The sequence below is a fragment of the Balaenoptera physalus genome (assembly GCF_965194825.1).
Source record: "Balaenoptera physalus genome assembly, chromosome: 6".
Lineage (NCBI taxonomy): Eukaryota > Metazoa > Chordata > Mammalia > Artiodactyla > Balaenopteridae > Balaenoptera > Balaenoptera physalus.
In genome coordinates this window covers 100169484-100197023 of record NC_138885.1, presented here as the reverse complement: position 1 = coordinate 100197023, position 27540 = coordinate 100169484, and the positions used below count along the sequence as shown (strand labels likewise).

General features: G+C 37.3%; 1 protein-coding gene across 47 annotated transcripts in view; it reads right to left on the bottom strand.

The window, feature by feature from the left end:
* Positions 1–27540, bottom strand: part of MAP2 (microtubule associated protein 2) — a 278235-nt gene that overhangs the window by 87990 nt on the left and 162705 nt on the right. For 44 of the 47 annotated variants that reach the window (XM_082466888.1, XM_082466889.1, XM_082466917.1 and 41 more), the window contains one exon: positions 16960–17037. The exons of 2 other annotated variants lie outside the window; for them this stretch is intronic. The gene's annotated coding sequence lies outside the window, so the exon portion shown is untranslated. Of the gene's footprint in view, positions 1–5268; positions 5357–16959; positions 17038–27540 lie in introns of all 47 variants that reach the window. One more of the 47 variants, XM_082466929.1, reaches the window with a different exon arrangement.

Here is a 27540-nt window from a genome sequence, read left to right as displayed (position 1 = left end):
ATTCTTTTTGTTTTTTGTTTTTTTTGGTTTGTTTTTGTTCAGTGTGAGTCTCATGAGGTTCTTCTAGACACCACTTTTAAAATTTTATTTATTTTGTTTTTATTTGAAATGTGATAGTGGCTTACAGAGACACATGAGCCCGGTCAGATCTGGATTCATCTGATGAGACACTGAAGCAAGAAAATGGAGAAAGCTGAGAAAAAAGAGAGCCTGAACAGACTAAAGAACTGGACTTTTCCTTAAGAGGCACTATTTATAAATTGCTTTAACAAAGCATGTATTGAGCCTTCATTTAACTTTCAGATTGTCATCAATTATCGATTTATTTATTGTGCTTTCTAGAATCTCATTCAATAAACATTTATTAAATACCAGCTTCATACCAAGCTATTAGGCACTAGGAATACAATGATGATTAAATTATGGATTCTGGCCACAAACAGCTCACGCTATACTGAAGAGCTCAGATGTGTTTGAAATATATATGCTACAAGATAACACAGTTAATGCAATGATAGAGGCCATCACAGGCACTACATGAATATAGACCTTCTAAGTCACATATATTTAGAAAGAAAAATGGATAGATGCAAAATATTTGTATAACATCCATTTTTAAATATACTAAACTACTGCATCCAGGGAGAGTCCAAAATCTAGTTAATTATAATACATACTAATTTTCTTCTAGGGAAAGGTAAAATATGAGTCATATAAAAGTAAAGTATGAGTCATATAAAGCAGATCAACTTTTTTCTATTTTCTTTCTTTTCGGATTTGGGTCAGGCTGTGTGCCATGTTGCACAGTGCATCTGCTGGCTGTAATTGTGACTCAGGAGAATTCTGAGTTAAGCTGAAAGTAGCTTTGTTCACTCCATCAGCTGAGTTGGGCCGAAAAAAAAAACACCTCACAGAAGCCTTATCATTTGGAATTCCCTCACAACTCATGTCTGATCCAAGTGGGTCAGTCAGTCCTCATATACTGTTTGAGATATTTCTTTGAGCTGACATATCTTTATGTACCCTGGAGTGAATTCTAGAAATCAGTTCAACTTTTATGGCTTGCGACTTGTATTCTGCTAACCTTCTGGAGTGATATGATGTGACATAAATTTGCTAAATCCTCCAGGCCTGAAATATATGTAATTAGACTATGTTTATGAGATGATTAAAAACTGAGCTGAAAAAAATATTCAAGTAAAGAAATATTCACAATAATTAATTTTTCTACGAAGACAAATATTCCAATCTTACATGTAGAAGTCTTAATGCATGTATAGGCATTGATGTGGCAAAATTATATGGTAAGCTCACAGATAAAAACATTCTGATATAAAAACAGACCCATCTTAGGCAATTAAGGCAAATGGGACCTGGCCAAGAGCAAATAAAAACATGGTTTGGAATGTAAAAAATGCTAAATTAATTTTTAAATGAAACACATTTCTACGAAAGTCACAAGAATTTTGAGGAAGCACGTTAATTTTTTAAATATATTCTTTGGGCCGTGCTTACTTTTTTTACTAAACCCAATACGTTTTTAACACTTCATTATAACCATTGCATTGTTAAAGGATAGGAACTTTATGCTTTTTTAATGGCAGTAGGAGAAGGGGAGAAAAGGGGACAGATAAGGCTGATGATAAACCTCTGGGCAGGTTAGAGGTGTTGCTGGTGATAACATCTCTGAAAAGGAAAGAGAAAAAGGGCTGCTGTGGACTGTGCCTCGTCTGCCTGGGACTGCAGATGACCTGAGGCAAGAGGAACAGAGTAGCAGTAAACCTGATTCATTCAGGTAGGTTGTGTCTGAGCTTTTGGTTGGCACTCTTTGATTTTTAGATTTATAATCTATACATCCAAGAATTCACCTTAGTGTTCTTACAGAAGCAATAAATAGGCAAATCTGGAGAATCTTTCTGTCTCTGCCACTGTTAATCTCTAAAATGTTTTCTGAAATTCTTTTCAATTCCATGCTGAAGAACTTGGGTACCACAAGTAAATCTATAGATTAAGAATTGGCTTCTCAGCAAGAAGCAAGCATATGGATTATGTCTACATTGTCTTCTTTTTAAATGCTTAGAACCTATTGTATTAGAACCTATTGTTTCAATACAATAGGGTTTTTTTTTCAAAACGAAGAAAAGTTCACAAAAGTTCTACTTAGTAAGGTTTCTCAAAACCCTTAGACATTGATCATTACAATGAGAAATTTTTATTATTTCTGGAAGCCTATAAAGAAAGTGATGTACTGTTATAAAAGAGAAATATCAGACTGTGGCATCAGATTAGAGGACATGGGTGATGGGACTTTCAGAGCATGGCTCATGGGTCTCCATTTGGTCAAACCAAGTACTAACAGACCACTCATTTCCACTTGGCAGTTCTCTTGACACTAGATGAGTCTATTGAAAAGTGTCGGACAGAAATAGATGGAAAAAGCACTACCCTCACCCACTGAAGTATGGGACCAAAAGAATTTGCTTCTTTTATTTTTTCAAAATCTTTTACTTTAACTAAACTAGGAGGTAAACCAAGGCGAGGAAATTCTCCAAATTTAGGTTAGAAAGTCAGCGTTAAGCTACGTAAAAAATGTGAACTCAGGATGGGATCAAGAAATTCAGTGAAATAAGGTAACTGCATTACTCCAAGAAAATGGCCATAAACAATTGTCATTTAGCTTCACATGAGATCCATATTTCCAGTAGGCATTTTGGTTGAGAATTTCTAGCAGCAAGATTTAATTTTATCTTTGTTACCTTGTTTTATCTTTTAAAAATTAGAATGAATAGTTTAGTTTTTAAAACTAAAACTATATTCCACGTCTGGCATTTTAATTGTAGAGGTCAAGGGAAACAGACATTTCAGTTAAACATAAATATTTTCTTGGTAAGGTCAGGATAATGCAAATTACGATGCACAGATATATCTCCTTTGAGGAACCACAGATCTCAAATGTAAAGGAAACCAAAATTTCTTAGGAAAAAATAAAAGTCTGTTCAGAAATAATTTTTAAATAAGAAAGAGACTGCCTCACTCATTCTTAACTAAATGAAAAAAAAGTGACACAAATGCCTTAATCATGAGCAGTAGAAGAGAGACATATGAGGTTAGAAAATGCTCTCTTCTGGTGAAATTTAACAATATTTATTAAACACCTATTACGTCACAGGCATGGTTCTAGATGCTCAGGATATGTAAGTACTAGCAAGGCTCAGCTTTTGGTCTTAAGAAGCTACTGAGAGAAATCAACATGACATCATGCAGTTAAGTGACGATATGATAAGTGTTTTAATAGAAGTATACAGGGATTCTGTGGAAGTGCCTATGAAATCAAAAAATCTGTGGGAGACTTCATAATGGCAAAATGTGCTTTCAGTCTTCAAGGGCATTCATGGTGGACAAGGGCATAATTCTAACCACAAAATCAGCAACACTAAGACATGGGGGTAGAAGAGAACTGGCAACATGCTAGAAAACATCAAGGATGTTTCAGAATGCCAGAAATAGGAGAGTGGATGTGCTGCAGAGAAGCAAGTGTCCAGATGATGAAGCATCTTGTCAGCCTGTGTAGGATAAATTTAAGCATTATTAACGGTACATCACTGAGAAACTTTAAGCCAATGATGAATGAGAAAATGAGCCATAGAAAGGGTTATAGAAGGTTATGATCAGAAACAGGAAAAGTAGATAGATGGTCAATAATGTGATAATCAATGAGAGTGCATATAAGACTTTGAATTAAAGTAGTGCTGGTGGGATTGGAGATGGGGGAAGGATATAAGATATTTATTTTGAAACACAGGTAGGTCACTCAATGCCCCACAGGTCATGCAAAATTCCCATCCTCGTGAAAGTTACATTTTAATGAGGTAATCATATAGTTACCAAACACCTAATTAAAATATTAAATTTCATATGATTAAATATTAATTTATATTAAATTATTAAATCTTGCATTTCATATATTTAGTATAAAATTAAAAATGAGAAGATAGCAAGGCAAAAGGAAGCCACTCTTTTCCATAGGGTGGTCAGAGAAACATCTCTGAGGAGGTGAGTTTGGAGGAGGGATTCAGATGATATGGAGGATGCTAGCTATGTAAAGAACCAGGTAAGGATGCTCCAGGAAGGAGGTGGTGCTATAAGTACGGAGGTTTTGGGGTGGGAATGAGCTTCGTGTGTTTGAGGCTGACTTGGAGTAAGATGCAGGAAGAGTGCTGTGAGAGCTAAGCAGAGCCAGGTTGTGTAGAATCCTGTAGAACTTGGTCAAGAGTTTGGATTTATTTCTAAGTAATGTACGATGGGAAGGGGAGAAATGGGGAGATGTTGATCAAAGGGTATAAACTTCCAGTGATAAGACCAATAATGTCTGGGGATCCAAAGTACACCGTGGTGACTATAGTTAATAATACTGTATATTATATACTTTAAAGTTGCTAACAGAGTAGATCTTAAATGTTCTCACCACAAAAAAGAAAGGATAATTATGTGGGGTGATAGAGGTGTTAGTTAATGCTATGATAGTAATCATTTTGCAATATGTAAATGTATCAAATCACATTGAACACCTTAAATTTACATGTTACATGCCAATTATATCTCAGTAAAGCTGGGGGAAAAATGTATGATGCAAAGTCCTTGCAGGATTTTGAGGAGGATGGTAATAACTGTTTAAAATGCCTTATGGCTGCTGTGTGGAAGGTAGAGCACAACAAGGCAAAAGGGGAAACAGAGAGGCAAGTAGGAGGCTACTGCTGTTGTCATCTGAGAGACTATGGCAGCTTTGATCACAGCACACTAAGAGGATAAGAAGTCAGTATATTCTGGATTCAAGAAACAATAGTTGCAAGGTAGGCTTGTCATGATTTAAACTCTTGAAAAATAAGAGAAGGGTTTTCAATGTATTACCTATGTATAAATATTTCAAATAGAAAGATACACCATGTTCTTGGGTTGCAAGAATCAATATTGTTAAAATGACCATACCACCCAAGGCAATCTACAGATTCAGTGAAATCCCTATCAAAATACCAATGGCATTTTTCACGGAACTAGAACAAATAATTTTAAAATTTGTTTGGAAACACAAAAGATCCCGAATAGCCAAAATAATCTTGAGAAAGAAGAACAGAGCTGGAGGACTCACACTCCCTGACTTCAGACTATACTACAAAGCTACAGTAATCAAAACAGTATAATACGGGCACAAAAACAGACACAGATCAGTGGAACAGAATAGAGAAGCCAGAAATAAACCCACACACTTACGGTCAATCAATCCATGACAAAGGATGCAAGAATATACAATGGAGAAAAGACAGTCTCTTCAATAAGTGGTGCTGGGAAAACTGGACAGCTACATGTAAAAAAATGAAATTAGAACATTCTCTAACACCAGATACAAAAATAAACCCAAAATGGATTAAAGACCAAAATGTAAGACCAGATACTATAAAACTCCTAGAGGAAAACAGGCAGAACACTCTGACATAAATTGCAGCAATATTTTTTTGGATCTGTCTCCTAAAGTAAAGAAAACAAAAGCAAAAACAAACAAATGGGATCTATATTACATAATATAGTTACTCAGCTCTGTAATGAGAAAATTATATAAAAATTATACATCAGTATGTTACTTCCCTACAGAGCTTCATTGAAGAACTTCCCTGCCCTCGTGCTGCATTCAAATAACACTTTTGTAGTGTATATTTAAATGATCCGTAGATATATGTCTGTATATTATAGTTGAGTGTGCATGTATGTTATATTATCTTACATTACTCTATTTTTCAATTCCTCTTCCTTTTAAAACAAAGGTTCCTTTAGAATTCTTAGGTTCCAAAAACAAGACCTGCTCCAGTTGTAAACATATGTCAAAAAGGAATACACAAGCCTGAAACAAAGAGGCTTACACACTGCTTCCCAGTAGCAAGAACTTTCTAGTATCACAGCAGTCTGTCTTGGAAAAAGGTCTTTTTGATTGTTTTGGTCCTTTGCTCTTTATTCAAGATTGATTACTACCGGATCTTTCCTAGAGCGCTGTTCACAATGGTTTTAAATGACTCAAGCTTTGGCACCCCCTCACTAAAGTATTTGCTTTAGTGAATTCTAAATTTCTCTTACAGAGACTACAACTGTCTCGGAATCAGACTGCCTTCTGTAGTAATTACTGAGCACGTGGTACAACGGGAGTCCTTGACATTCATTAAAAAAAGTGCAGGGGGTGGGTAAGGAAAAACAAGAGTAAGAAAAATTAATCACAAGAAATTAGCATGTTTAAGTAAATCATTATAGTGCTCAGGAAGAAAGATCTGACAGAGACACTCAGAAGGAATCAGCCTCCAGGTTCAGCCAAGTTGGAGTTTTGCTTATCACTTATTCTTCTTACACAGGCTGACGCACTAAACCATTTTTCCTTATATACTTGCAGGAAGGGCCATTTTTATTAGGGTTCCTTCATTTTAAAATGCTCTCTGATGCCATGAGAACTTGATTAAATTGCTACCCATTCTTAAAGGGAAAAGGAGTTTTAATCTTCAAGGAAAAAACAGTGATCATACACTTACTGCAATGCAATATGCTCACAAAGACCCAAGCGTTCCACAGTCACAGGAACCTGAAGTGTTGTGGCAGAATTATTAGCAGGCAAGTTGATTTTGCAGAATGTTTACCTGATTGAATGGCTTTTAAACAACACTGTAACACAATATTCTGGTCACATAAAATTATATGCACAGCTACCCTCCATATAAACAGCAATATTTACTACTCTCCAAATAAATGGTACTGATAAAACAAATAAAAAATATAATATGGGGCCTATATTATTTGTGAGTTCATCCAAAAATCAAAATTCTTTAAAAATTTTTGCAAAAGTACAAACTGTGGGGTTTTTCCTCAATATTTTACCTTTACTTATTTTTCTTTAAAAGGGCACCTCTTTTGTCAGTTCAAAATGAGTTTTTATTTTACCATCCCAACTCATGTCTTTTTATAATGCATTTTAGAAACTCATCAGAGTACAAATATTTATTTTGTTCTACAATGATGCTTTCTACATTTATCAATTAATAATTTGATTCTTTTAGCAAGCAGTTATTGAAGAAAACCAAGAGTAGTACCAGGCACTATACTTTTTGAGACATTATCCTTTTGGATACAACATATATTTCTATAAGGAGCGTTTTAAAAAATATCTTATTTGTGTACTATTGTATGAATTAACTTTGATAAACTGATGTATCTACTATATTTACTATTTTAACATGATACTGAGATTATGATTCATAGATTTATCTCTATGGTATGAATGGCATCTATTCTTGTCAGGGCTTGAACTATTTGATCCATATGTTCAAATATATTAATTCCATAGACAGATTTTCTTTGGGTATAACAGAGACTGCTAGCAGTTTATCAAAATCTCTGTCTTCTTTTTCCTCAGCACACAGCAGGATTACATCTCCTAACCTCCTTTGCAGTTAGATGTGGTCACACGACCCAGCTCTAATGGAACGTGAGGAGATGTCATACGTTCACTTCTAGGTTTCACTCATACACATTTCCATGTGCTCCTCCTTGGTCTCTGCCCTTCTACCAGCTGGACGGAGACAATAACAAAGCCACAAATAAAAGGAGTCTGGATACCTAGTTGACTATGAAGAGGGAAGACAGCTTCCCAACCCAAACACTCAGCTAGGACTGTTAAATGAGCAAGAAATAAAGTGATAACACACTTCTGAATCTACTTGTTTTAGCAATTAGCCAATCCTAACTAATATACTTGGAGAAAAGTTTGAAGAACTATATAATGAGATTAGAAAAAAAATAAAAAAAGCATGAGACTAATAGAAGCAACAGGGTTAAATGAAACAAATTTCAGTAACTATCCTCCATTTGTTGCCAACACAGCAAATCCCGACAGCACTAGGACAGTCCATGGGTGTTGGAGTGGGAGAAGGGAGAGAGTCAACTTGCGGCAAGAGCATTTCCTGCTGCTCTTCCTAAATTACCTTCTTCATGCCCCTCACTTTTTCTGGTATGGATGGTGCAAAGAGCCCAGCCTTCAGGTTGGTCCTATTCTAATGCCTGCCTTGAGGCCAAGGTGGAGACAGAATTTGCAATCATTTTCAGAGAATCTTAGGACAGTTTGATGTTTGCCAAGGACAAAGTGAAAGCACTGCCTTTCCTGAGATGATAGAAGACTTTACACCTGGTCTATTTCCTGTCTCCACAGTCCTTCTTCATCCTCCCTTATTGTCTTCACTTTATCTTAGAATAGGTGGCCCTTGCTTTTGTTAATATTAATATCTCCACTTGTTCTTTAGCAGATCTTTTCCCGCCTCCTCCAAAGCTTTGTTTCCTTAAATATTCCCTTTTGGAATCAGTGTCAGCTTTCTCCTTCCTTCTGACTATAAACATACTCTTTTTTCTTATCCACAACAAACACTCACACACACAAGAGAAATGACAATTAAAAAACAACTACCGGGGCTTCCCTGGTGGCGCAGTGGTTGAGAATCTGCCTGCCAATGCAGGGGACACGGGTTCGAGCCCCGGTCTGGGAAGATCCCACATGCCACGGAGCAACTAGGCCCGTGAGCCACAATTACTGAGCCTGCGCGTCTGGAGCCTGTGCTCCGCAACAAGAGAGGCCACGATAGTGAGAGGCCCGCGCACCGCGATGAAGAGTGGCCCCCGCTTGCCGCAACTGGAGAAAGCCCTCGCACAGAAACGAAGACCCAACACAGCCATAAATAAATAAATAAAATTTAAAAAAAAAAAAAAAAACAACTACCATCATAAAACCTATTTTGTAAATCTGCTACCTTGGGCTACAGCTCATTTGTTTTTCACCTCTTTAACCCCTCATTTATATACCACCTACTCACTCTTTCAATCATTATTTACTTATTATTTATTGTTGTTATTAGCTATTAACAACAATTTATTAAATATTAATTTGTTTCACATCAAATAACACGTTTCCGGAGGCACAAATATGATGAAGACAAAACTTTTGCCTTTGAGGACTTCACAGAGCTGGGGAGAAAGACAGATGAAAATAATTACACAGCAAGATGATTTTTCTGTAGTCTAGATACACTTAAAGGGCTATGAAAGTGGCTCCTCCCTCAAAAGGCACAATTAATACTACTTTTCAGCCTGGAGAAGAAAGCTTCATAGAAGGAATGACATTTGAATTGAAAAGACATAAGCTTTTGTAAGCCAGACAAGAGGAAAATGAGTATTTAGGCAGGAGTTGCAGAAATAACAAAGGCAATAAGTAATATGAGAAAAACATGGTGTACAAAGAAATAATTAAGTTGAAGAAACAACAAGTAGTCTGCTGTGGTTAGAATGAAGGAAAGGCAATTGAATTAGAGACGGGGATTGGAGATTGTCCAGAAGTGGCTACTTAGAGCCCTCGTTTGAAGGGTCTTTAGTGAGTTTGGACCTTTATATTATAGAAAAGTTTTAAATAGGGAAAAGAAGTGATATGATCTATATGAAAAAGTCACATGATGGAGAGTCAGGTTATACAAGAGTCAGGAAGAGGGAAACTCATCAAAGGCCATTGAAAGCTTCAGGTAAATGTACTGGAGGCCCGTACTGAGGGTTAAGAGTGTCTGGCACTTGCATTATGAAGTACCTCAGTGACCATAAAATAATTTTCCCTCTTCTGCTTGAGCAAAAAGTAGACTTATTGACTTTGACTCCTTCCCCAAATTGACTGAGAAAAGGCTACTGCAACAGGTCTACAGAATTTTCTAAAGGCAAACATCCAACAAGATTTGGCTTTTAAGACCGCCCACAGTAAGCCTCCCTTATTAAGTGACTTGTAGTCATGGCCAAATGAAAGAACTAAATGCATAATAACTATTACTTATTCTAAGCATTAAAAAAGTGCTCATCAGCACCCAATTTTTGTCTTTTCCTATCTCCATCTGGCCAAACTGTTAAAAGGCAAGACTTAATAACAGCACCCTCATGAACGAGAACTAGAGCCTTTTGCAGCAGGTGGTGCCCACCTCTGCCTACAGAATTGCAGCCCAAACAATCTGCTTGGAATTGCAGAGAACTCAGTAGAATGTGCTTATGACTCAGCCTGTTAAGTAGGAGGACTGTTATTGTTATTTTAACTCCTGCCAGAGTATGTGGGCAACTCTCCCTCTTTCTGTCTTGAGTTAACCAAGAGACATCCCTCTTCAAAACCTCACCCCGGAATAGGTTCTTGCTCAGTTAGAGCCAGAACAGTTTGGGGTCTGGGTATGACTGCCAGCTGATAGTGCAGATTAGAAAAGGCTTTCATAAAGGGAACATCTGATATCCTAATTTACCAATAGAATTTTATTTTTAGAATGTTTAATCTGCCTTTAAAATTATTCACACAGAGTGCCATAGACCAGAGCTGAATGCTGATGAGACAGTAATCAGCACAAGTCAAGGTACTTATTTTCGGAAAGGATGGTGAAAATACCAGGGTTTCTTTCTCTTTCCCTTAACTCTGGGGCTATTGTGGTCCTACTGTTTGTCTTTCTCTTGCCAAATGTTCTCAACAGTGTAAACATTCATCAAGTGCTGCTCCTAAGGAATACTGTAAAAATGAAACAAAAATCAGCCTATTTTACAGAACATTGTCTTAAAGGATAAACTTCACCCATCAATGTATGATGAAAAGATGTAAATCTATTTGAAGATAAAGCAAAATCTAAGCAATGTCAGGTTGTGGCAAGTCTTATTATTACGTAGACAAAAGACGGCATGGAATAGGAAAATAAATATGTTCTGCTTTCAAAATGGTTTTCTCACTTCCACTCAGCTAATTTTTCTCTGTGTTTCTGGTGCTATAAATTAAGATTCAAGATTACATATCAGTAGAATAAAATTTTGTCATAATGCTATAAAATCATGTGTCAAAAAGATGCAGGAAAGCTCCTCAGCATTCCAGAAGCGAGGGACTCTATTAAGACAAACTGAAAGAATCCTGAAAAGGGCAATGACCGTCACTGGTGTGCGTGAAAGATAGCATGTGTATTCCAAAGCAACCTTTGCATGCCTCTCTAGTCCTTCAAAAAGTGAGGGTCCACCAAGATAGAGATACCATTCTAGACACAGCTCAGAACATCACATAGTCTCTGCCCTCAGTGGGGAGAGAGGATGCTGAGATGACATCAGGGAGGTAGAAGATGTCAGCTTATATAGCACCTTCCTGGCCACAGCAGGAGTGTGGGTTTCCTTCTGACTATTAAGGGCAGTCATTGGTGGATTCTGAACAAAAGAGTCATATCAATTGATTTATAAAACATCAGACTATATGTGAACAATACATTATACAAGAGCAATACTGAGCACAGGAGGTTACTGCATTCGCTAAAATGAGAGAGAGTAGATTCCAATGATACAGGTAAAGACAACGAGAAAAGATTAGATTCTGGACAGAGGTGAGCTTGTCACTGTTATTATCTGCAATGAGGCTTAAGAAGGTTAAATAATCTGCCTCTAATAGGTAGTGGAGGCCAGAAATAAAGCAATGGTCAGGGTCGTTCACTACGCTTTAAATGTCTACGTGGGACTTTTGCGTCAAAAAGATGCTGAGATTATATGAAGTAGGCAGACTTAAATGTTAGAGAGATATAACAACCTTCATACTAAGAACTACACGTATTAGGTTTGAAAAATTCAATTCTAAATTTTACAGAATTAGTAATATTAGCACATGATTATAAAGATTTTGCCATTTACAAAGCATTTTCACTCCTATTATCCCATTCAATGTTAGCATAGCAAAATAGAGATATCTAACAGTCACATTTATGATATCACTGAAGTGTCGACTACAAATTGGCACTTGCCATTGGCACTTGTTATCTACCTCTACAAGGATTAGATCAGGTACTGCAGCTGCTGATTTTCAACATCCCCTGAAAGGAGTTCAGGGTGGACAGCAGAAATGAGGTACTCTGTGCTCCGGGGAGGGGGGGGTGGCGTAAACAGGCAGAACAGGTCTTCAGATAGTTAGATATTTTCAGGAGCCGATTTTATGAGCCCAATTCTTATATCTCCTCAGATCTAGAAAAGCAGTAAAATCCTTCATGGTGACTTCTGCTTTCCGTGACTAGCAGTACCCTGCACAACACTAGCAGAAACCTTCTGTAAAAAAATATATGCTTGATTGCATGTACTCCCCCTTCACCAAAATCACATATATACTGACCTTCCCCCCTGCCTCCTTGGAGCAGTTTCTCAGAGCTATCTGAAATGCTGTCTCCCGGGCTGCAGTCCTCATTTTGCCCCAAATAAAACTTAACTTGCAACTCTCATGTTGTGCATTTTTTAAGACGACAGAAGGAATTTTTGCCATTCTCAATAGCTTGTTTTCTTTTTTTAACATCTTTATTGGAGTATTATTGCTTTACAATGGTGTGTTAGTTTCTGCTGTATAACAAACTGGATCAGCTATACGTATACATATATCCCCATATCTCCTCCCTCTTGCGTCTCCCTCCCACCCTCCCTATCCCACCCTTCTAGTTGGACACAAAGCACCAAGCTGATCTCCCTGTGCTATGCGGCTCCTTCCCACTAGCTATCTATTTTACATTTTGTAGTGTATATATAAGTCCATGCCACTCTCTCACTTCGTCCCAACTTACCCTTCCCCCTCCCTGTGTCCTCAAGTCCATTCTCTATGTCTGCATCTTTATTCCTGTCCTGCTGCTAGGTTCTTCAGAAGCATTTTTTACTTTTTTTTAGATTCCATATATATGTGTTAACATATGGTATTTGTTTTTCCCTTTCTGACTTACTTCACTCTGTTTGACAGTCTCTAGGTATATCCACCTTGCTACAAATAACTCAATTTCATTTCTTTTTATGGCTGAGTAATATTCCATTGTGTATATGTGCCACATCTTCTTTATCCACTCATCTGTCAATGGACACTTAGGTTGCTTCCATGTCCTGGCTATTGTAAATAGAGCTGCAATTCACATTGTGGTACATGACTCTTTTTGAATTATGGTTTTCTCAGGGTATATGCCCAGTAGTGGGACTGCTGGGTCATATGGTAGTACTTTTTTTAGTTTTTTGAGGAAACTCCATATTGTTCTCCATAGTGGATGTATCAATTTACACTCCCACCAACAGTGCAGGAGGGTTCCCTTTTCTCCACACCCTCTCCAGCATTTATTGTTTGTACATTTTTTGATGATGGTCATTCTGATCGGTGTGAGGTGATACCTCCTTGTAGTTTTGATTTGCATTTCTCTAATGATTAGTGATGTTGAGCATTCTTTCATGTGTTTGTTGGCAATCTGTATATCTTCTTTGGAGAAATGTCTATTTAGGTCTTCTGCCCATTTTTGGATTGGGTTGTTTGGTTTTTTGATATTGAGCTGCATGAGCTGCCTGTAAGTTTTGGAGATTAATCCTTTGTCAGTTGCTTCATTTGCAAATATTTTCTCCCATTCTGAGGGTTGTCTTTTTGTCTTGTTTATGGTTTCCTTTGCTGTGCAAAGCTTTTAAGTTTCATTAGGTCCCATTTGTTTATTTTTGTTTTTATTTCCATTGCTCTAAGAGGTGGGTCAAAAAGGATCTTGCTGTGATTTATGTCATAGAGTGTTCTGCCTATGATTTCCTCTAAGAGTTTTACAGGGTCTGGCCTTACATTTAGGTCTTTAATCCATTTTGAGCTTACTTTTGTGTATGGTGTTAGGGAGTGTTCTAATTTCATTCTTTTACATGTAGCTGTCCAGTTCTCACTGCACCACTTATTGAAGATGCTATCTTTTCTCCATTGTATATTCTTGCTTCCTTTATCAAAGATAAGGTGACCATATGTGCATGGGTTTATCTCTGGGCTTTCTGTCCTGTTCCATTGATCTATATTTCTGTTTTTGTGCCAGTACCATACTGTCTTGATTAATGTAGCTTTGTAGTATAGTCTGAAGTCAGGGAGCCTGATTCTTCCAGCGCCGTTTTTCTTTCTCAAGATTGCTTGCGTATTCAGGGTCTTTTGTGTTTCCAGACAAATTGTGAAATCTTTTGTTCTAGTTCTATGAAAAATGCCATTGGTAGTTTGATAGGGATTGCACTGAATCTGTAGATTGCTTTGGGTAGTATAGTCATTTCCAGAATGTTGATTCTTCCAATCCAAGAACATGGTATATCTCTCCATCACTTTGTATCATCTTTAATTTCTTTCATCAGTGTCTTATAGTTTTTTGCATACAGGTCTTTTTTCTCCTTAGGTAGGTTTATTCCTAAGTATTTTATTCTTTTTGTTGCAATGGTAAATGGGAGTGCTTCTTTAATTTCTCTTTCAGATTTTTCATCATTAGTATATAGGCATGCAAGAGATTTCTGTGCATTAATTTTGTATTCTGCTACTTTACCAAATTCATTGATTAGCTCTAGTAGTTTTCTGGTAGCATCTTTAGGATTCTCTATGTATAGTATCATGTCATCTGCAAACAGTGACAGTGTTACTTCTTCTTTTCCAATTTGGATTCCTTTTATTTCTTTTTCTTCTCTGATTACTGTGGCCAAAACTTCCAAAACTATGTTGAATAATAGTGGTGAGAGTGGGCAACCTTGCCTTGTTCCTGATCTTAGTGGAAATGGTTTCAGTTTTTCACCATTGAGAACGATGTTGAATAGCTTGTTTTCTCTCTCTGGGTAGATATTGTGCCTTCCTTACTTTTCTAACACCAGTCCCCTCAACTCTCATAAATGAATCCTAATAATATTGGTGGAACAAATGAAACTGCAATTGAGGTATCAAACAGGTTAAGTTTTCCCCATTCTTTTTCTGGTAGGAGTATAGCTTTGAAGTCTGAGAGAGATGAATTTGAATCTGGGCTCTGCAATCACTATATGATCTTAGTAAGTTACCCGACATATGCTGGCCTTGATTTCCCATCTGCAAAATTGCATTGCACTTGTGACCTGCAAGGCTTGCATCAAATCTTACATGTACTCATATTTGCCCAGCAAAGGTTAGTTAATCTCTTCTTTCTCTCCCAACTCCGTCAGAGCAGTAATTTACTCCCTTCAGAAAACAAAATGGTTATGAAATATTCTATGTCTATAAATATTATTATATATTGATATTTCTTTTACCTTAAACGAATTGTAAAATTAAATGTATTGATACAGAAAATTAGAAAAAAATCCTTTTTAAAAAGTTTCTCTCATGATTTTTGAAGGGCATATGAACAGCTAACATGGGCCAAACAAGAGTGTTTTTCTTTTATGTATCTTTCAAATTTCAAGGGTAGTATTTACATTGTGTTTGGGAATAGTCAGTATTTCACCTATGGGGAAATAAAACAAATTTCAATATTGTGTTATGGCAAAAGCAGTAAAAAGTATGAGTACCATTAGTTAGCAAGATCCTTGCAGCCAAAAAAAACAAAACAACAAAAAAACTTTTCTAATAGGAAAAATTGAAACAAACAGAATTGGCATGATATCACATATTAAGATATTTGGATCTCTTATATAGAAATCTGGGAGATGCTTTGAAAGCCATACTTAACCCATTGTAGCATTAAACCTTCAAAATGCTGAAAGTTATTTAGAAATAATAGTTAATAAGACTGAGCACCAGACTGAAACATTACAATGAGTCAACTTTACCACAGAATGAGTCAACCAGATCTTTATGTATCAATATGGATGAATCTCTAAATATAATGTTGGGTGAAGGCAAGGTGCAAAAGAATATCTGCAGTATGATGCCATTTATACAAACTTTCAAAATGTAAATGATTATATGGGATATTGTTTCATACATATGTCATTAAATTTAGGACATCATTAAACATAGGAAGGTTATATCATCTTCAGGATTACGACACATTTTAGGAAGAAGGGAAAGGTTTATTTCTTTAGAAAAGATTTCAACACAGCTGAATGTTAGCATTTTTTTCAAATTCATGTGGCTGATACTCAGGTATTTCTTATAATATTTCCCATATTTCACTTTGGAAATTTTGTAAGCTTTCTTGATTAAAAATAAAATAATAAAGAAATAATGAAAAGAGAAAAGTGCATACTGCTCCAGCAGATTTAAGACTGGATATTCAGTACTTCCAGTGACAAGAGATTACATGAAAATGCAGCCTTCATTTCCTAGAATAAGAAATCATTCATCTGTACTCTTTCCGTAATATTATTCTGCTTTTATCAGAGGAATTTTGAGTTCAAAGACGTAACATGAAAGAAAACATTCTTTCTGCTTGTAAACTGAGCTAAAGTGTACACACTCCTTTATTTACTCATGCAACAACTGTAAAGTAACAAGTACAAACCTAGAGTAAATGTTTCCCTGCCGTCTCTTTGGGCAAGTGCATTGTCTTTTTTTCTTCCTTAATCAGAGACAACCAACTCAACACAAACAAGAATCTGATGACTAGGCATTTCTACCACAACTAGCCTCACAATAATAGCTGGGCTGACGTTCTTTCCAGTGCCTTGATCCCAGACCCCAGGATACAACCTTGGGTGAACTTCTATACCTACCTACCTCCTCTGTGTCGGCCTCATGCCCCTAATCTATAAAAGGCGCACCCTTATATCTACTCACAGGGTTGTTATACAGAATAAATGGGTTAGTTTATGTGAAGTAAGTCATGTAGGACCACAAATGGCACATAGTAGGTGTTGAGAAGACACTATTGGTATTGTTAACCACAGCAGGAGAGACAGGCTTAGTTCAATCCTCATTTCAGAGAAAGATTTTTTCATTCATTTACTATGAAATCATTCAAAACATTGTGAAATGCTATTTTAATAATCCTAAATCTATTAGCTGTAGAATGCATGTATATTTTTCCCTTATCAAAATGCATTGATACTTATTTAATAAAGATTTTTTTAAAAATGTGGTTAACAAAGGTTTAGTTTCCACAATTGTGGGTAAACTCGTTTATTGTAGAGAGGATAGGGTCTTACCTAGTCAAAGAAGTGGTAAAATGGTAAAGTTCGTTATATTGTGTTCTCAAAGGGTTGATAATATGTTCTGGTTTCTTTCTGTAAAAAAAAGAAGTTAGGAAATTAATAATTTAATCTCTGATCTATGTATATCAATTACATCATGTAAGTCAATACTAAATTCAACTCATGGCTTTATTCTTATATTGGGTAACTGAGACTATGAGATGAATTTCATGATGGTTCCTTATAGTCATACACTGAGCATTTACAAACAGCTAGGTCCTTTTCTGAGTGTTTTGAATAGAGAAGTGAAAATGCTAACTGTTGCAGACTTTTTCTTACTTTTTAGCTTCACTCCAGTGAAGCTTTTATAAAGAAAATATAATATTTTAACTTGTTTAAATTGTTTTCAGCTAATAAATAGTAGGGAATTGTATTCTCTCCCAAGAGAATATATTTGTCCTGGTAAATTGTTAACTACACCCAGTAAGTTTTAAAGGACTGGGCCTCTAGCCCAGTCTGCACTGATTCTCTACAGCACAGGATGGAAGGGAATTTTTTTTACCAACTAATTACATTTTCTGTCTAGAGTACTAAACTTATTTTGACATTCAGAATCCTAAAAGTCATTCTGGATTAGTAGTAGTTCTGCTTAGAAATTCCACTAGAACAATACAAAGTATTTCTTACTGAAATAAACACAATTACTAGAAGGCACTAGCTTTGTTTTGTACCTTATAAGCCATTCATGTGTACTCGCCCTCAATACATGAGTGTCCTTAAATGCAAGGGGCAGAGCTGAGGCTCATTTTTAAGTCCTGCTCTCTTACAATAGATGTCTAAATCTACACATCACTATGTGTCTCCACCAAGGCCTGTGTGATTTTCACGTCTGGTAAAACAGACCCCATCCTGTTCTCAAGGAAGATGTTGCTCTACAAGTAAGGAGCCCTAAGAGTTAAACTGAGAGCTATTAATTCTTCTTCAAGACCCAGAAGGAAAGGTAAACTTGGAAAGACATAAAGCAGGTGCCTCAGTTCTTCTCTGTGACCCTTCAAAGAAAAATGTGTATATGGATATGAGCAGACAAGGTTTTGATTCAAAAGTGACAAACACTGACTGGGCCAGGACCTGTATTAAGTGCTTTTACATGTATTAGCTCACTTAATTTGTGAGCATTCACATACAATGTACAGTAGCAAACAAATCTATTAACGCATATTAAAGATAGAAAGGCTTAACATTTAAAAAAAATAAAGAAAATTCTGCAGGCAAGAAGAAACACAGTAGAATTTTCCATTCCCTCAAATAACTTGATATTTTAGGAAAAAAAAAATTGACTACCCTTTAGTCCAGCTCAGTGGTTCTCAACTTTGGAATATATATAACATTATTATACAGAGTGCTATACACAATAACAAGACTCTATAATACAGAGTTCTATGCACAATAACAAGACTAAAGAACTTTTTTTTTTGCAAATGCTCAATAACTTTTATTGAATTGTTAATGATTTCAATAATTGGAAACAACATCAATAAATTAGTTAAATAAATGACAATACATTTGAAGACTAGAATATTTTGCAGCTTTTAAACAGTATCAACTAGTGTTATGAGTACTGGTATGAAAAGATAACCAAAATATAAAACAAATGTTTAAACAGAATGTAAAGTGAAAATAGCAAGTTGGAGAATGCTATACATATAGTAAGACTAAAGAATTTTTAAGCGTAGTTTTGATCAAAAGCAAATTAAACCTCACAGGTTGATTTTAGAAGAAAAAGAAAATGGTAAATCAGCTCTGGACCTTGTTCAGAAAGAAAGAGTTTTTGGGTAATTAATCAATGAATACTGAATAAAATATCATCCTTTATTTCTTCTTTAAGTTCCTTCTTTTCCTTAAATTCTTTAACGTGCATAGTTTTTTCACTTCATCTACATGATTTTCAAATTAATGTGCACACACATATATGTGTGCAAGTACACAATTATATATGTGTGCATGTATATTTTACTCTAGTAAAAATAAGAAAAATTGGAATTCTCTAAGAACGGGGGTCAGCTAACTATGGCCCATGGACCCAGTCCATCCTGATGCTGCCTGTTTTTCCAAATATAGTGTTCTGGGCACCCAGCCACGTCCATTCATTTCCTTGTTGTCTATGGCTGCATTCATGCTCCACTGCCAGAGCGGAGTAGTTGTGACAGAGACCGTGTGGTCCTTTATATATTTATGTATCACCTCAAATGTTTACTATCTGGCCCTTTACAGAAAATGTTTATTTACACCTGCTATCAAGGAACATGTTCGTCATTTGAGTAACACTAAAAACAATATTGAAAAATAATCCCCCGTCTTTTAAAGTTTTTCCAAAAATTAACTCAATAGTTATATATGAATGAGAGAAATTCCAGCCTTAAACACTTAAAAACTAATTTCATTCCAACAGAACTGGAGAATTATTGGCCAAAGGATGAGATGATTATTTGAAAGTTGACCGTGCCCAGGACCTATTAGCCATAAAAATAATGCCCCATTTACCCATCATCCAGACTTTTGTGTGTTTTTTTTGTTTGCTATAAAATTAAAATGACTTTGTTTTTTCTAGGCTTTATTTTATGAGAAAAAGATAAATACCATCTGGGAATTATTACTATTATTATTTTTTTTTAGTTAATTTTTTATTTGTTTTATTTTGGGCTGTTTTGGGTCTTCGTTGCTGCGTGCAGGCTTTCTCTGGTTGTGTCGAGCAGGGGCTACTCCTCGTTGCAGTGTGGGGGCTTCTCATTGTGGTGGCTTCTCTTGTTGCGGAGCATGGGCTCTAGGTGTGCGGGCTTCAGTAGTTGTGGCGCTCGGGCTCAGTAGTTGTGGCTCGTGGGCTCTGGAGCGCAGGCTCAGTAGTTGTGGCACACAGACTTAGTTATTCCGCAGCATGTAGGATCTTCCCGGACCAGGGCTCGAACCCGTGTCCCCTGCATTGGCAGGTGGATTCTTGACCACTGCACCACCAGGGAAGTCCCTGGGAATTATTTTTAAAAAGCAACTTATGGTCTATTCCATAAGGCACATAAATTGAATAGTCATTTTAAATTAACACAGTGCAGTTAGAGGTGATCATTTTTATTCCATACCAAAAGGTTTAAATTAACACAGTTTTTGTTAAGAATATTATTTGGCACAGTTTTAGTATTTGATATATTATATAGACTGGCTGCAACACCCCTAAAATAATATTAGCAAACACTTACACAGCACTTATTATGTGTCAGACAATGTTCCAAGCACTTCATATACATTAATTCACTTATTCCTCACAATCACCCTCTAAGGAGGCAACTGTTATTATCCCCATTTTACAGATGAGAAAACTGAGGTCAAGAGACTTTAAATGCCCTTCCCAGCATTACACAGCTAGAAAGTAGTCAAGCCTTTCAGCCTTTATAGACCCTGAGAGTTGGTTTTAGATCTTCAACTCTGGTTAATGACAAGTTCAGACATAAAGGCTTTGTGGCTTCTCTGAGAAGTGGTATTTCACCAATGGAAAATTGCAGTTTACTGGAAATACTTAGCACATCTATTATTCAGTATATTCAGCTTCTTGAACAAATTGAAATTTACTCAGCTGCTCCATTATTTCTATCAGGTTTGCTTATGCCACTTTCCAGAACTTCTTAGAGCTGGGTCTGAACATTGTCGAGAATCATGACTGACACCTGACAAAATCAACTGGTTGACAACAATATTTACGGGCTGCCTACCCATGATAGAGAACAGGATGTGCACTGGCATCACAAAGTAAGATGTGTGAATCATTTAAGGAGGAACCCAAGACAAACACTTGTTCAGCTATAAACAAAATCAGCTTTTATCAGCTGGTTACTCAGATAAATAGGACGTGCAGTCAATGCACTTAGGCTGCATATAATACATGTTTGGCTGTGGTATATTTATATGCAAGTTATGTGACACCTATAGGGTTGACGTTAGAATGATAAATTCATGCAGACTTTCAGAATCTCATGAAGAAAATATTGCCAAGGCGTGGTTTTCCCAACTGATATAAGAACCCAAGTTTCATTAAGCAACAAAGTAATGATGAAACCTTTCCTGGATTGCCAGACCAGGATATACTTTTCATTAACCTTTGAAATACATTCTAGCATTAAGTATCATTTGATTATTTTTCACGTTTTGACAGACTTTGTTAGGTAACCTAAACGCTGAGATGCTTGAAGTTGCTGGAATCTTGAATAGCATTTCTGCCGGCTAAGCTTAACCTCGTCGGCTAGCGTTAGCCTACTCGGTTAGCTCTCAAATAAACAATATTAACATCGTTCTCCACCTATATCAATCTGCTTTGTGAGGTTTTGAACAGTTCATGTAATTCAGTGCACTTGTCCAGGATAACAAGATTGCAACTAAGTTGCCAATACCGCTGGGAAAATATCCACAATCCAAGCAGTCTTTAAACAGGAGAGCAGCTACGCACGTAAACCATTTAGTCGAACATACTACTAAACCATTTCTATTCCCTAAAGGTCCAGAAGCAGTTCATTAGCACTGGTTATTTGTGAGTAGCTGAAAGTCACAGTGAACCAAACTCACTGATAGTTGGACAGATCAGAGAAAAGATCTTCCTTTCTTAGCGCTTTTGCCAAAGATCTTTTAGGAGAACATTATGTTTCTTGCAAAGGAAACATGCTTAAAAATATACACTGGAAAGAACTAAGGACAGTTAACACAAGCCCTATTCAGAACATACGGTCTCCAGTTGACCAGAGAATCTACGTAAGGTAGACAGTAAGAATTTCCCCTTTTAATACTCAAACCTGCTACTCCAGGCTATTGCCAAGGACTAGCTGACTGCATGAAGGTGACTTAAGAGAAATTATCTAGTCTTGTCCAAAGAATCTCAACATAATTCAGAAAAGTAAAAATAGGCTACAAATAGGTGAAGGGTAAAGGATTGGATCAGTCAGAAAAGTCAGTCAAGTTTCTGAGTCTTCACAAAATAAAGGTTTATGTACTGTTCATACAAATCCTGATGTGAGTAGGGTAACTCTCCTGGTGGAGACCCAGTAATCTGGCTGCATTCTTCTCATTGCTCAACTAACTCATGGCCTCAAGATTGCTGCAGCAGGAGAGGAAGCCATCTGGAGGGCTGTGCATTGGTTCCCCCATGCTTAAACACGGAAGTGACACACCTCACTGGCTCTCACAGCCTCCTGGACTGAACCAACCACACGGCTGTGCCTCAGTGCAAGGGGCTGAGAAACAGGAAAGACACACGGAGGTTTGCTGAGCAGTACGAGTCTCCACTGCACGAGGGGAAAAGGCACGATGAGATGCCCAGTGGCTGTTTTAGGGCCCTGTTTAGATTCCTTCCTTGTTATTATCACTGAGAAATAATGCTCAGTGATATCAGCTAAAAACTTGTTTTGCTAAATTAACGCGTGCTGACTCGTGTGTGTGTGTGTGTGTGTGTGTGTGTGTGTGTGTGTATAAATAAATAAATAAATAAATAAATAAATATTTATTTTCTTAACATGAATTGGCACTGCAATACAGAGAACCTTAGGGGGCAAGAAGGCACCTGTGTCAGTGTTTCCACTTGCTGATGTATTGCACTGATGTTTTCTGCTCAGAATCAGACACAGCTGAAGAACTAACACTTCTTTGCTTGACTGAAAGCCATCTGTTCATTTGTTTCTAATTTTTATACAAACACAAACCATTTTAAAAATGGTAGAATAAGTTAATGCAGATGCTCAGGTTCATGAGGTGTAAGGGAAGGGACTGGGTGGGGAGGGGCACAGAGGAAACAAGGCTGCCACAAAACTTATCGTGCCAGATGTCACAGAATGATTTGACTGTCATGTTCAAAACTTTTCTGTCAAAGTGATAAAAACTAAGTTTCTTGGCCTGGCCTCAAGGGCTTCCATACGGTGACTATACTCTACTTTTTCAAGTTTATCCCCAACTTTCTACCATCACAAGCGCTCACAGCTTCTTAGACTAGTTATTTTGTAGACCTATTAATTGCCCTTTTCATTGCAGCTTCATATTCTTCTTCTTCCCTTCTGCAAAGTCCTCTTCTTTCTCTTTTCCGTCTCTTCTTGCCTCCCTGCCTCCCCCTCTTCTCTCCCTTCCTTACGCCCTCTAGGTTTGGCAACACCTTGTGGAACTGAAGCCCTCTTCTCTAAGATCTCTTCCCCCTGTCACTTCCAAGAATGCCCACTGCTGTCTGGCTCTTGTTTTTATCACTTATTTGGCATTCATATGAACTACTTTGTGTTGTCACTTAAGCTTATTGACATGGAAACAAGTTCACATCCCCACCCTTTTTTCTGCTTTATTTCAATTCTAGAAGTCATTGGTTTCTATCAAATATATGAATTTTTTTTTCATAGTATTTTGAGTTCAAAACAAATACAAATGAAGGACAAAAAATATTAAGCCATATAAGAATATACAATGCACTTCAAGTAAGGCTGCCATATTATTAAATTGTCTCAAGAGGTATTAGCAATTTACACTTCTGTTTCCTTACACCATCAGCAGCACTGTGTACTATTAATCTGTTTAATGTCTGCCCCACCTCACCTCAACTAATCTGTAAACTCTAGATGGCCAGGGGCCATTTTCTTTTGTATGTACTCTCTTTTGTATTACTGTACTCCCTGGCTGGGAGCAAGTACTTAACAACTATTCATCAAATGAATGAAAAATTGAAGTATGTACTCCAAAAATGGAAAAGTATGCTGATACTTTAATCGTGTGTATATGAACTCCTCTGTTTCAAGCAATGAAATCTCCTTATCGACCTGGCTCACTGTTTCCCTGATTTGAAAGTGGGTTCAATGAATGAAAGAATGATAGCAGTTTATTTCCCTAAACATTCTGGTTAGAACTTGGTTAAATTAGATCTTTGAAATAAAAATAACACAAACTTTAGATATGGAAGCTGTTTTGGAACCCTGGCCTATCAGCTACTGGCTGTGGAATACTGGGCAGAACTTCTGACTTTTTTGGATCCTCCGTTTTATCATCAGTAAAATAGAGATTATCCATGCTATTTCCCTTACAGAGCTGCTGCAAGAATTAAATAAAATCATCTGTAGAAAAGTGCTCTGACAATTGTGGGAAATTGTGATGTGTCAATATCAGTCTTCTAATAGTATTTCTTCACCACTTAGCACAACTACATACACTTGCGAAAAGATTATGTATTAACTTGAACAAACTTTATGCCAATACAAGATTTCTTAGCTTCAACTCTTCTCTTTACTTTTGCTTAGCTGCCAAATCCCTTTTGTAAGTTCTGAGGACACAGGATGTCTTTGGGAAGGACTGTGTCAGATAAAGAATCTCCTTCACTAACAGCCCCAAGCTCACCTGCTGGGAGCCATCTGTCAACCTGCAGCAGCGTGTAGAGATTTCACCAGGAAGGCATTTGGCTGAACCCGGGTGACAGAGCACCAGGCTATTTTTGAGGTCACAGTGAGCACTCAAATTCCAGCTGTGGCCTAAAGAAATAAGAATTCAGCCCACTGATGACGTCCTTTGCCTGAGCTTCTGCACTCTCTGAGGATGACATTCTTGACTGCTGTTATCATTTTAAAAGGCACGCATTTAGAAAAGAAGACTCCACCAGAGAGAGGAAAATACATGCTGTGCTATAGTCATCTGACCAGAAAAATAAAATTCTGGCAAATCTACTTTTCATCCGAAGAGCTGAAAGCTCTGGAAGCAGAGGGATTTCATCAACTCACTGGAGTGCTGGGGAGGAGTTTACAATTAAGGGTGATCTCCAGCTGATTCAGGTCCTTCATCTTTTGCTGCATATTGTTCAAGAGGCAACCCATGATAACTTAATTAGCACAGTGGGAGCTAAGTTGCCACCCACCCCTCCCCCTTCTGTAATGCTAATTTGAAATATCTTCTTTTCCTGCTCAAGTTATTTTCTTAACAGTGGCAGCCAACATTTCATTACTAAAGAAATTGTCAGTAATGACCTATTTTAAAAAGTGAAGATTTCTTAATGGAGTGAGGATATTACTTGCTTGCTGAGAGAATGTATCAAGATAAAAGCTGGCCTTGAAAGGTATCTGACTCTCCAACATTAGCACTCCAAGGTGTTCTGGAAATTCTGTAACAATATTTATGCATGCATGATATGTCCCATCAATAATCTTAAAAATATTAAAACACACAAGGATAAATCATTAAGATTTCACCAAACAAAAGGGGAGGACTTGGCATGGAGATGCTACTAAAAAAAAAGAAAAGAAAAAAAAAAACAGTTTCAGGACTTCCCTGGTGGCGCAGTGGTTAGGAATCCTCCTGCCAATGCAGGGGACATGGGTTCGAGCCCTGGTCCGGGAAGATCCCGCATGCCGCGGAGCAACGAAGCCCGTGTGCCCCAACTACTGAGCCTGCGCTCTAGAGCCCTCGAGCCACAACTACCGAAGCCCACGCGCCTAGAGCCTGTGCTCCGCAACAAGAGAAGCCACCTCAGTGAGAAGCCTGCACACCACAACGAATAGTGCCCGCTCGCTGCAGCTAGAGAAAGCCCGCACGCAGCAACGAAGACCCAATGCAGCCATAAATAAATAAATAAATAAATAAATAAATAAATAAATAAATAAATAAATATATTAAAAAAAAAAAAAAAAAGAGTTTGCCTCCCTATAAATAGGAGGCAAAGGAGGAGGCAGATCATCTGCTGGGGGAGCTCTTTAAAGCATTTTCTCCCCCTCTTCTATTATTCTGTCGGTGGCCATGTAATTTCCCTCCTTTCTACTCTTTTCAGGAGGGTGTTCTATTATTATGCTTTATTTAATTGGCTTAGATTTAAGTAAATAAATAGACACCACTGAGTTGAAGGGCAGTCGGAATGGAGGGAAGAGGAAAGCAGAAATCAACACAGGAGGAGGGGCACAGAGAGATAGGGACTGCAGGACTGGAGCCAGATACCAGAGAACCCAAGCACTGCATGTTAGTGAAAGGCTTTTATCTAAAGCTCCTAGTGGCCACTTAACATCTATAATCAAGCCATATGTGTCTGATTTATACAGAAATATATGAAAATAAGATTAAAGTCTAAGCATTAAAGAAAACAGCAAGGGAGCCAATGAGATTGCAAATATTCCAGCTGCTCTAATTACTGTGGTTCCAAAGGAAATGTGAGGGCTGCTGATGCCTTGCTTGGGTTCCCCTGGGACCACATCAGCCACCTTTGGTATTTGCAGGCACAGAAGTTTGCTTCAGAGGTAAGGTTTTACCCTCACACTCTGAGAGTGGTTTTTAGAGCTACTCTAGGCCAATGAAGAGGCAACAGTCTTTAAACAAAATTATTGCAACTTTAAAGGTGTATAACTGGATCACTTTGCTGTATACCTGAAACTAACACAACACTGTTAATCAACTATATTCTGATATAAAATAAAAATTTTTTAAAAATTTATTATCTTTTTAAAATTGTGGCTTCCCATAAGTACACTAAAAAGTCTTGGAGTCTTAGGGTGGGCTAACTCCACGTGCCAGTCTACTCTCCCCCAATCCCACTGACCACCCCCATCTCTCAGGATCTTCCTAACACAGTGAAGTCCAGCAGCCTGTCCTGTGAGTACCCCCTGCACCTAGTGACTGGCATTATGTCATCTTTAGCAGAGGCTTGACTTCAAAGACTTCAGAAGTACCTTCTTAGTGAAGGAGCCCAGATCCTACAGGACAGTGGTTTTGTTTAATTTATTAATGATTTTACTTCTCCCGTCTCACATCCATCCTATTTTTAATGTAATGCCAAGCTGAAAGTCATTCAGCTAAAAGAAAACTCATGCAGCTAAAGAAAAACAACGAAAAAATAAAAACAGATAAAAAAAGAGACTGGAAGCCATTTGTGACCTTCTCTTTGCCTCACGTTTCGGATGCTCTGTCTGGTTAGCATGAACTTGAAATTTTCGCCAGGCATAGCAAGTCTGCTCCAAGTTCTCCACTGGTTCTTTGGAGATCTCCTAGTGACCACAGAGGGGGCTAGGCCCTGATCTAATGGAAGGTAATCTTACCAACAGCCTCCAGAAATTCACTGAAAGCCATTAGAGTAGAGCACAGACATGAAGGAGTGAGGACTCATTAGGTCCAGATATAACTTTAAAATAATACTAAAATCTGGAATACAGATTTCTACTAAATTGTTTGTAAGAAAATACATATACCTCCACTGCAGGAACAAAAGATACAGAACTTTAAGTGTCAGAAGGAAGTTATAAGCTTCGCTGTCCTCAAGATTCCCTTGGAAACTTGTTCCAATATGATTTTATGCCTTAAAGGAGCCCATGCACAATCACAAAAGGCCCTTCATTTCTCACCATGTTCTTGAATCTTATATTGACTGAGTGTAGCATCACCTAACAGTTTCTAAAGTTTCAGTGTAAATATAAATGTGTATTTAATAGTTCTCTCATTCACTTAACTACTTGCTATAGGTGGCGACTGAAGAGCAAAGTTTCCAATGGGGACCATAAGGAATAGCACTTATGCCATTATATGGCTGGTGATAAGCCCAGTCATAACAGACCCAGGTGAAATTTCTGG